Raw genomic sequence first — 10,000 nt, 5'->3', positions numbered from 1 at the left:
TTCATCGCCCGATTTCAAGACAATTACCTAGTCAAAATCTCTCAAACATGAGACTTTAAGAGATAGATAGAGAGAGAGAGAGAGAGAGAGAGAGAGAGAGAGAGAGAGAGAGAGAGAGAGGGGTGGGGTGGGGAAGAGAGAGAGTTAGTAGAACATTCGTAGCCCCTTGTCAACACAAAGTGATTCTCCAAAGGCTGTCATTAGATAACTCTGTGGACATGTCAAGCTTTTCAAAGTTGAATGCTACAAAAACCTGTGATTAATTTATCTATCTGTCTATCTATCTACCTATCTACCTATCTATCAATCTATCTATCTATCTATCTATCTATCTATCTATCTATCTATCTATCTATCTATCTATCTATCTATCTATCTATCTATCTATCTATCTATCTGTTGAATCGTGTTTGATACAAATATGGTACGAAAAGTGCTCGACATGTAGCAATGGAGCGAATTATTATTTTAATATTTACCACAATTGTGGTAAATATTAAATTAAAAAAATAATATCTATCTATCTATCTATCTATCTATCTATCTATCTATCTATCTATCTATCTATCTATCTATCTATCTATCTATCTATCTGTCTATCTATCTATCTATCTATCTATCTATCTATCTTTCTACCTTTCTTTACAAATAAATAGGAAATTATAACAACAACAACAATGACAACAACGACATTACATTCCCTAGAGATTGTACTAAGTAAACATGAAGCAGCGTTGTACGAGTCACACGTCCGCGAGGACGAGAGACGCATGCGCACAACCAACATGACGTTCTCTCTCTAAGAACTTTTCCGCCGGTGACGTCACAGACTATGGGTGACGTCCAATCAAAGGACGCTACTCTTCCGCTAATCTCATTCCCTATTAATTTACAGATCCTATCACATTAAAGTAGAGCACTTTTATTTCATGGATTTTATCCATATACCTCGCTCCATATTTTAATCTAACTACGTTTGTACAAAGAAATAATTTATTTTGATATATTATTCAAATTCGCACTTTCCTATTGATATTATTATATTATCTTTAATTAATATTAATATTAATGTTAATTAAAATCGAATCAGCTGTAAAGCGATTATATTATTTGAACCATATCGATCAGACGGAATATAATGAGTAATAAACATTGTACTTTTAATTTATCATTGCATTTATGAGTAATCCATTTTGGTTATTACGTCGGTTTATTCTTGTAAACGAGACACCGGATAAACGACGCTTATTTCTAGATATTAATAAAATAATAAATGATCCCAATTTTAGGAAACGATTATAGACGTCTATGGATTTTTCATGAGAGAAAAATACGCGGCTTTTAAAAAAAATTCTCAACGTGTTAAGGTGTTAGGTGTTAATCCTCTTCGGGCCTTGAGGCACATAGGGCATCCACCAGACATCTCCATTTTTTGCGATCGGCTGCTTTTGCGGTGGCTGTATTACAGAACAGGCCTGCTTCCTTTAATTCTTTCTCCATGGTCCTTCGCCAGGTTTCTTTGGGTCTTCACCACTTTCTTTTCCCATCTGCTGTCCAGTACAGGGCTGTCTTGGGAAGTGACCCTTTTTCCATTCTGGCCACATGACCCAGCCAACGCCATCTTCTTCTTTTTATTTGGCTTTCCACTCGTTAAAGGAGCCCATATATTATGGTCTTATCGTGTTGTTATAGAATATCATTACAAGTTTGTAACTCAAATACCTATGATTTATTAAACTGTTTTTTAAACCTTCCCCAAGGGCCGGAGAGCGACAGGATATCTCGTTGAGAAGGAGGATGGGGAAGGGGGGGGGGGGGCAGCTACTGGTTTCCACTCCACGCGGCCTATAGAACTGAAATATTCAATAAAAAATGAAGGAAAAATGTTTAACGTTGTTTCTGTCTAGGGACAGCGTGTCTCAGCGGCACGGTCTTTGCTTCGTGCCTTGGAAGGTAACGAGTTCAATCACCCGCCGCTGCACTGTGTGGCCTTGAGTAAGTCACCTCGCCCTAGCTCATTTTGCGGCGCTGTACTGCGGCTGACTCCTGGGTTATTCCAGTCTTCCCTTGGAATAGATCCTAGAGAAAAATTTACCCTTTGGGATGAATAAAGAGAATTATATTTTTTAAAATATTATTGATTATTTAAAAAAAAAAAACATTTTATGGACAGTAGTCCAATTTACATGGCTTTTAAATTGGATTTACAAGGAACTGCCCCAGACTAATTAATCTCATGTTATCGCGTCAAAATGGAAACGAATCGAACTTATGACAAAAACGCCTTTTCTTCACTTTGGACAGAAAACCTTTAACTTCATTCATAATATAATGGGAGATATTAGATAAATAAAAATAGCCCTCAACTCGTTAAAATGTCTTAAAACTGAGACTCATCTGAAGTCTCAAATTCGAGACCTTTTGGCAAGACAGAGGGGGGGGGGGGGGGGGGGGGATGTTTAGAATGTCAATAAATGACATATCGATTCAATCCGATATGATATCAGGAGGAATCGTTTGCCAAAAAGTGAATATAAAGTAAATTAATTCGAAATATGAAATTTTGGGTTTCTGCACTAAATAGAACTATATATTGATTCTCTTCATTAACCCTCTCCTTACCACCCATAGGAAAATCGTCACTTTCGTTACGATGTAACCGACAATTTTCTCATTCTGATTTCTTTTGTACATCATAAAATCTAAAGAAATGCTTTGATCCCAGCTTTAAATACAAAACACTGTGTTGTAGAGCTCATTTAGCTGAACAACAATCTGTATAGAATGCACTTGTTACTTTTTTTGTTTGAGTAAGAGAAGTCTATTTTTGTGTTGGATGGGTGTGAAGTTTTGGGTGAAATTCTAAAAATGGCTGTTAAGGAGAGAGTTAAAGTAGTCCCTCACAGCCATTGGGCCCGTGGATCCAGACTTCATGCCGGTTTCTATAGCCTGAAACGGACAATAATACTTTCCGCTATATCTATGAGACCCAGCTACTCAATCACTGTTGGGTGGACAGAGGAGGGGTCAGAAAACCTCTCAACTGCACCGGAGATCGATCTCGGTAGGTCCCTTTGCGTGTGAAGCGAGTGCTCTACCAACTGAGCTATCCGGACACCCATTTCACACAATAAATGTTATCCAGAGTTTCATATTTTTGACAAAAAATTCTATTTTTAGCATTGCTATCACTCCGACTTAATACCGTTTCGAGACAATGGATGCATAATTAATATGTAGTCTTTTACAAAAGAAAGTAGACAGTTCGTTTTCACCAATAGTGTGATACTGGTTGGAACAAAGACAATGCCAGAAACATGTTTGGAAACTAGACAAAACTAGTTTTCTTTTGGTGTATAATTTATTGAATTTGTGTAAACCGTTGAAAACTGGCAGATATTTAAAGCCAGTCATCAAAAATCGATTTTGAAAATTTGAGCACAAAATTGAAATAGTCACTCACGACACAATTCAGTATTTTGTATGTCCACCATTATAGTTGATCAATGCCACATCTCTTTGCCTCATTAATTATGCCTGCTGATGGCCTGTTTTTTGCTGATATATCATTCCAAAATTGTATTTATTCTGACGAACAGTTCATCGTATTTTCTATAGCTTTTTTGCTTTCTTTTATTTTTATCTTTTCTTTTCATAAAATCAAAATCTCAACGGGATTGATGTCAGGGGACACAGCAACTGATCACAGATTCATTACTCTAACATTTGAATCATTCAGGAAACAGCAGATGTTTGTTGAGCTCTATGTGATCAGGAGTTATAGTTATGCTGGAATATCAGTACTCGATTGCTCTGATTGCGAATAATCGGGACGACGATTGGGTCAGGAATATCGCTGATGTATAGATAGCGGCTATGTGGTCTAGTGGTCTAGTGGTATGACACTCGCTTTCGAATCGGAAGGTCCTGGGTTCGAGCCTCGCTCGGCGCATAGTTGAGTCCTTGGAGAAGGCTCTTTACTCACATTCTCTCACCTTACTCAGGTGTAAAATGAGTACCTGGCCGTTAACAGCGTTGTCTCTCTCCCAAAAAATTTGTAATATCGCCTGACAGGCGTCATGTCTCGTCCTACATGTTATGTGTTGCTGTTGGCCAGGGACCCCTTGTAAAGCGCTTTGAGCACGTTTAGTGGATATTGCGCTATATAAAAGCTCAAGTTTTTTTGTTTTTTTTTGTAAGATAGTATGCGCTTGGCTAAGAAGCTCATAACATTGCCATCCGGAAGTATAACGGACCAATACACAAAACTCTGTATAACCATGAACTTTTATAGTCTGGTGAATACAGTTAAGTGAGAACTACTCATAAACGTGGATTGCAAAAAACAGTAACAAAGACTCGAGTGACGTCAACTTCATTCTATCTATAGGTCTGAGTTGAGTCTGGTTGATGTGTATGAATTGTGCTTTTCTACCACCAATTATCACTCCTCACACCATTACAACCGTACTCTGGAATAACCCATATTTAAACATTTGGCCAGAAAACTCGTCCTTCAAATATCAATCGATTTAAATGAACCTCATCTTGGCAAAAAAAACTCGCAAACCTGGGACTTCGCGCGAAGTCCCAGGTTTGAGATTTTTTTGCCAAGATAAGGGTCATTTAAATCAATCGATACTTGAAGGACGAGTTTTCTGGCCAAATTTTCAAATATGTTTTTGTTTTAGTACGGCAGATTACAGATTCATATCCTCTATGAGTTACTTCAATGATGCTTTTCTTAACTCACTCAATCCTAGAGATTTTGCTACATTTCAAAATTGGAAACAAAATGTATGAAAATGAACATGTACTCTAGATAGTTTTATTCAACTATCATTAACATCAATACTGGTGCTCCTCAAGGTTGTGTATTGTTCCCTGTATTATTCACAATATACACGAATGACTGTAGAAGTCAAAACCTGAGTGTACCTTTAATAAAGTTTGCAGATGACACCGCTCTTCAAGGCCTCATAACAAATGGCAACGAAGTGGCGTATAGGCAAGAAATTGATAGATTTGTGTCTTGGTGTGATGCCCACCACCTAGAGCTTAACATAAGCAAGACAAAGGAGCTAGTGATTGACTTTAGGAGAGTGAAGGAACCGATAGAACCGTTAAAATTAAAGGACCAATTCGTCCAGCGAGTTCCTCACTACAAATACCTTGGTGTAACGATTGATGACAGGCTCAAGTGGGATGAACACTTGAAAATAATTAGGCATAAGATGTGCAGACGTACATATTTTTTATCAAAACTCTCTCAGTTTAGAATAGATAAAACCCTCTGCACATTATTTTATAGAGCAGTAATCGAAAGTGTTTTGTCATTTTGTATAACAGCTTGAGGAGGCAATTGCTTAGCAGTGGAAAGGAACAAAATAAATTCAAATATTAAAAAATCCATTAAACGCTATATAAATGATGTTGACGATGTAGATCTTTTATACGAGAAATTTTGTATAAATAAAATAACTAAAATATTAAATGACCAGTATCATCCACTAAGACCATCAATTATTATGTCAGAAAGAAGTGGTCGCCCTTTCTCTATTTCAACGAAAACAGAGAGACACCGAAAATCTTTTCTGCCGTCCAGTATTAGGCTTTATAACAACAAGCAATAATCATTTTATATAATTATTTCTCATTTTTACTTTTTTTAAAATATAAATATTAATTTATTAATTTATTTGTTTTGCAATCTTTCAATTTTCATTTTGTGACATTTATAAACTATTTTACAGTGTTGAATTATTCATTTTATAAAGCGCAGCTCGGTTATAGAGCTGCTCTTTTTTATTTTATATATAACATCTAATTTCCTTTATTTTTATCTTTATTGTAATTTTATCATCTGTAAAACCGTCTGTACAAAAAATTTCCTTTTTGGGATGCAATAAAGTATTTATTATTATTATATTATTATTATTATATTATTATTATTATTATTATTATTATTATTATTATTATTATTATTATTATTATATTATTATTATATTAACATGTAAAAACTAAAACATTAACTTTGATACTACGCCTATAATTTGTCTCAGAAAAATGTAATAAATAGGTATGGGGTAAAAGTAACCCGAGTAAAATACGGATATAATCGATGCTAGGGTTGAGTGAGTTAATGAAACGTTCACTTCGATGTCGATAGCACTAAATCAAAATCCGTTTGTCTCTAGAATGAATCAACTTCGGAAATCTGTCTGAACCGTCTGTAAATAAAATCGCCGTCTCGAATATTCTGACTTGTCTTCGTGTTCATGTATGTACTCATCTTAGTCAAGCAACTCTGCGAAAAAGGGGAAGCTTTGGTCAAATTATTTGAAATTGGCTTCAACAGTCATGACGTCATTTCCTACGTAATAACGCATAGTAACAGTAACTGGTTCTAAACAATCGGAACAATGTCGGACGCCCTTATGAAGTACTTCTCCGACGAGCATAAAAGCGTATCCAGAGGAAATAAAAAAATATTATAAATTTGATCATGTTTTGACTTTTGTACATTCTGATCAAAAGACATGTGAAAAAGTTCTAGCCAGCATGAAGAATAAAAAGAACCAATTTTCTTTGTTTTGAACCAAGCTGCTCGTTGCTGGACGGACGTGACATCAGACTATTGAATCCTATTATTTGAAATTTGAAAGCACGCTCACTCTGCGTGAACATAGACTGTAGCAACTGCTGAGTGGCAACTGCTGTAAAACAACACTTATGTGAAATTAATTATATTATCTGAAATTAATATTTTGGGAGCGCATTTACAAAATGCAACTAAAGTAGCGACAAGTTTGGCGGTCCTCATCAGCTGCTTGTTTGTGTCTATAAAGGCAAGCTATACATCAATAGAAAGGAAAAATTGTATACTTCTTTAAGATATAGTATTATAACACGTACCAATTTTCTTTCTCATATGCGAGATAATACCAATTACAAACTGCCTAGTTTCTTTTGTTTTTCTTTTGTTTTTTTTCTTGTTATGTATGTGTTGGTACGTTATTTCCGCTGGCGGAATTTGTGCGTATTTTACAAAAACGCTTAGCTTTCATTGGCACGATTCATCTGGCGGACAGAAGTTGTGATTGTTTTACTGAAAAGCACGGCATGAATCCAAACACCAAACATCAAAGGTATCCAATGGCTTTTTAATCAAAGTTGGCGGGTCATTGCCTCATCATCTGGATTGGATGTGTTGTTGTTGTTGTTGTTGTTGTTGTTGTTGTCGTTGTTGTTGTTGTCGTTGTTGTCGTTTTCGCTGTTGTCGTTGTTGTCGTTGTCGTTGTTGTTGTTGTCGTTGTTGTCGTTGTTGTTGTTGTCGTTGTTGTCGTTGTCGTTGTTGTCGTTGTCGTTGTTGTCGTTGGTGTCGTTGTCGTTTTTGTCGTTGTTGTCGTTGTCGTTGTTGTCGTTGTTGTCGTTGTCGTTGTTGTCGTTGTTGTCGTTGTCGTTGTTGTCGTTGTCGTTGTTGTTGTTGTTGTCGTTGTCGTTGTTGTCGTTGTTGTCGTTGTCGTTGTTGTCGTTGTCGTTGTTGTTGTTGTTGTCGTTGTCGTTGTTGTTGTTGTCTTTGTTGTCGTTGTTGTCGTTGTCGTTGTTGTCGTTGTCGTTGTTGTTGTTGTTGTCGTTGTAGTTGTTGTTGTTGTTGTCGTTGTTGTTGTCGTTGTCGTTGTTGTCGTTGTCGTTGTTGTCGTCGTCGTCGTTGTTGTCGTTGTTGTTGTTGTTGTTGTTTAGGCAAAATTCCCACAACATATGTCCGCATGATGAGACCTACAAGTAAAGTAGTCCTTCAGAGCCATGAGGCCAATGGAGCCGGAGTTTATAACGGTTTCTATAGCGTAACGGACAATAGAAATTGCTTGCTACCCTTTGGATAGGACGCTAGTCTATCAAATTGCTTTCTACCCTTTGGATAGGACGCTTGTCTGTCGCAAAGTACTTTCCGCCAACAGATCTGACTACCCAGCTACCCAATCACTGCTGGGTGGACAGTGGGGGTCAGAAAAAATCTCGACTGCTCCCGGGAGTGATCTCGGTCCCTTTGATTGTGAAGCCAGTGCTCTACCAACTGATCTATCGAGACCCCCAGATGAGACCTACCAACACACAAAACTGTGATCTCGTGGTATGACCCTCGCTTTCGGATCGGAAGGTCCTGGGTGAGAGCGAAGCCATCGTAAAGTTGTAGCCTGACACCGTAGGTCACGCTGACATTGACCAAAAAATGACGCCAAAATGCCAGTCTTTTGCCACAAAAGAAAACAAATCGTGAGTTGTATTCAATAGTTCAACCAATGAAATGACTTGTTTCCATGAGCTCTACTAATGACAACTCACTAGACGCTACACAAAAAATGACGTCAAAATGCCAGTCTTTTGCCACAAAAGAAAACAAATCGTGAGTTGTATTCAATAGTTCAACCAATGAAATAACTTGTTTCCTTGAGCTCTACTAATGACAACTCACTTGACGCTAGACAAAAAATGACGCCAAAATGCCAGTCTTTTGCCACAAAAGAAAACAAATCGTGAGTTGTATTCAATAGTTCAACCAATGAAATAACTTGTTTCCATGAGCTCTACTAATGACAACTCACTAGACGCTACACAAAAAATGACGTCAAACTGCCAGTCCTAGAGGGTTCTCGTGCCAGGCTATGTGTTAAAGATGGCTACGGTGCGAGCCTCGCTTGGCGCATAGTTGAGTCCTTGGAAAAGTCTCTTTACTCACATTCTCTCACCGTACTCAGGTGAAAAATGAGTACCTGGCCGTTAACAGCGTTGTACCTGTCCGAAAAAAATGTAATATCGCCTAAGAGGCGTCATGTCCCGTCCTACATGTTAAGTGTTGCTGTTGACCAGGGACCCCTTGTAACGCGCTTTGAGCACGTTTAGTAGATATAGCGCTATATAAAAGGATTATTTATTTTTAAAGGCTCAAAAACTGTGTCCGACCCGAAACGTTTATCGTCTGATTTATAATAATATTATTGTAGTGAGAACTAATCACTCAACTCCCGGTTCAAAATCAATAACAATGAACTGAGTGAAGTCGACTTCGTTCCGTCTATAGATAGTATGCGCTTGGCTAAGAAGATCATAACATTGCCATCCGGAAGTATAACGGACCAACACACAAAACTATATGTAACCATGAACGTTTATAGTCGGGTTAATACAGTTCAGTGAGCATTACTCATAAACGCGGATGGCAAAAAATAATAACAAAGACCTGAGTGACGTCATCGTCAAACTATCTATAGATAGTATGCAGATGACGTCACTCAGGCCTTTGTTATTGTTTTTGCCATCCGCGTTTGTGAGTTGTTCTCACTAAACTGTATTAACCAGACTATAAAAGTTCATGGTTACACAGAGTTTGTGTGTTGGTCCGTTATACTTCCGGATGGCAATGTTGTGAACTCCTTGGCCAAGCGCATTCTATCTATACAATCAAAGCTGTGTCATTTCCTTGTCATCGGGGTTGGATGTTGTTGTTGTTCTGGTTGATGTCGTCATCGGCGACTGTCACAAAGTGACAATGCCAAAGAGTGAGTCGGTGGTCTGCAGAACCTCCGTCCCAGTCAATGGCCTTAAAGAGTTGCTAACGTCCAACAAATTGACCAGCCCAACAAACTAACAATCAAAGAATGATAAGTAAATTTTCATATTTCATATAATTTATTAATGCAAATTACTCTCTCACACTCTCTCTCTCATTCGCACATGTAATGACGAACACTCAATTCACGAGACAGTAACGATGAACGTGGAACAATGAATAAGTCACATAAGTCACAAACAGATTTCACAAGAAGGTGGGGCCCCTTACCTTTACAGAACACATAGAACACAATATGAACTGTCCGTCACAGGTCCGTCAGGGCTTCTTCCTCTTGTCGAGATGATGCAGTCTGTCGTCCTTTCTTTCTACTGTCACAATTCGTACTGTCCAACCTCAAGTAGTGTTCTTTGAATCTAAGGCGTCGGC

General features: G+C 37.7%; 1 protein-coding gene and 1 long non-coding RNA gene across 2 annotated transcripts in view; one reads left to right on the top strand and one right to left on the bottom strand.

Moving 5' to 3' along the window:
- LOC144971409 (uncharacterized) overlaps positions 1–10,000 on the top strand; it is a 195,258-nt gene that overhangs the window by 26,580 nt on the left and 158,678 nt on the right. The gene's annotated exons all lie outside the window — the stretch shown is intronic.
- Positions 9,668–10,000, bottom strand: part of LOC144963675 (uncharacterized) — a 1,002-nt gene continuing 669 nt past the window's right edge. The window contains exon 2 of the long non-coding RNA XR_013643662.1: positions 9,668–10,000. This exon is cut by the window's right edge and continues 220 nt beyond it. This is a non-coding gene — a long non-coding RNA (uncharacterized LOC144963675).

This window comes from Berghia stephanieae, chromosome 1 (assembly GCF_034508935.2).
Source record: "Berghia stephanieae isolate SIO BIC M18660-M18661 chromosome 1, UCSD_Bste_1.3, whole genome shotgun sequence".
Lineage (NCBI taxonomy): Eukaryota > Metazoa > Mollusca > Gastropoda > Nudibranchia > Aeolidiidae > Berghia > Berghia stephanieae.
Note: the sequence above shows the minus strand (reverse complement) of the source record. Positions and strands in the feature narration are given on the sequence as shown.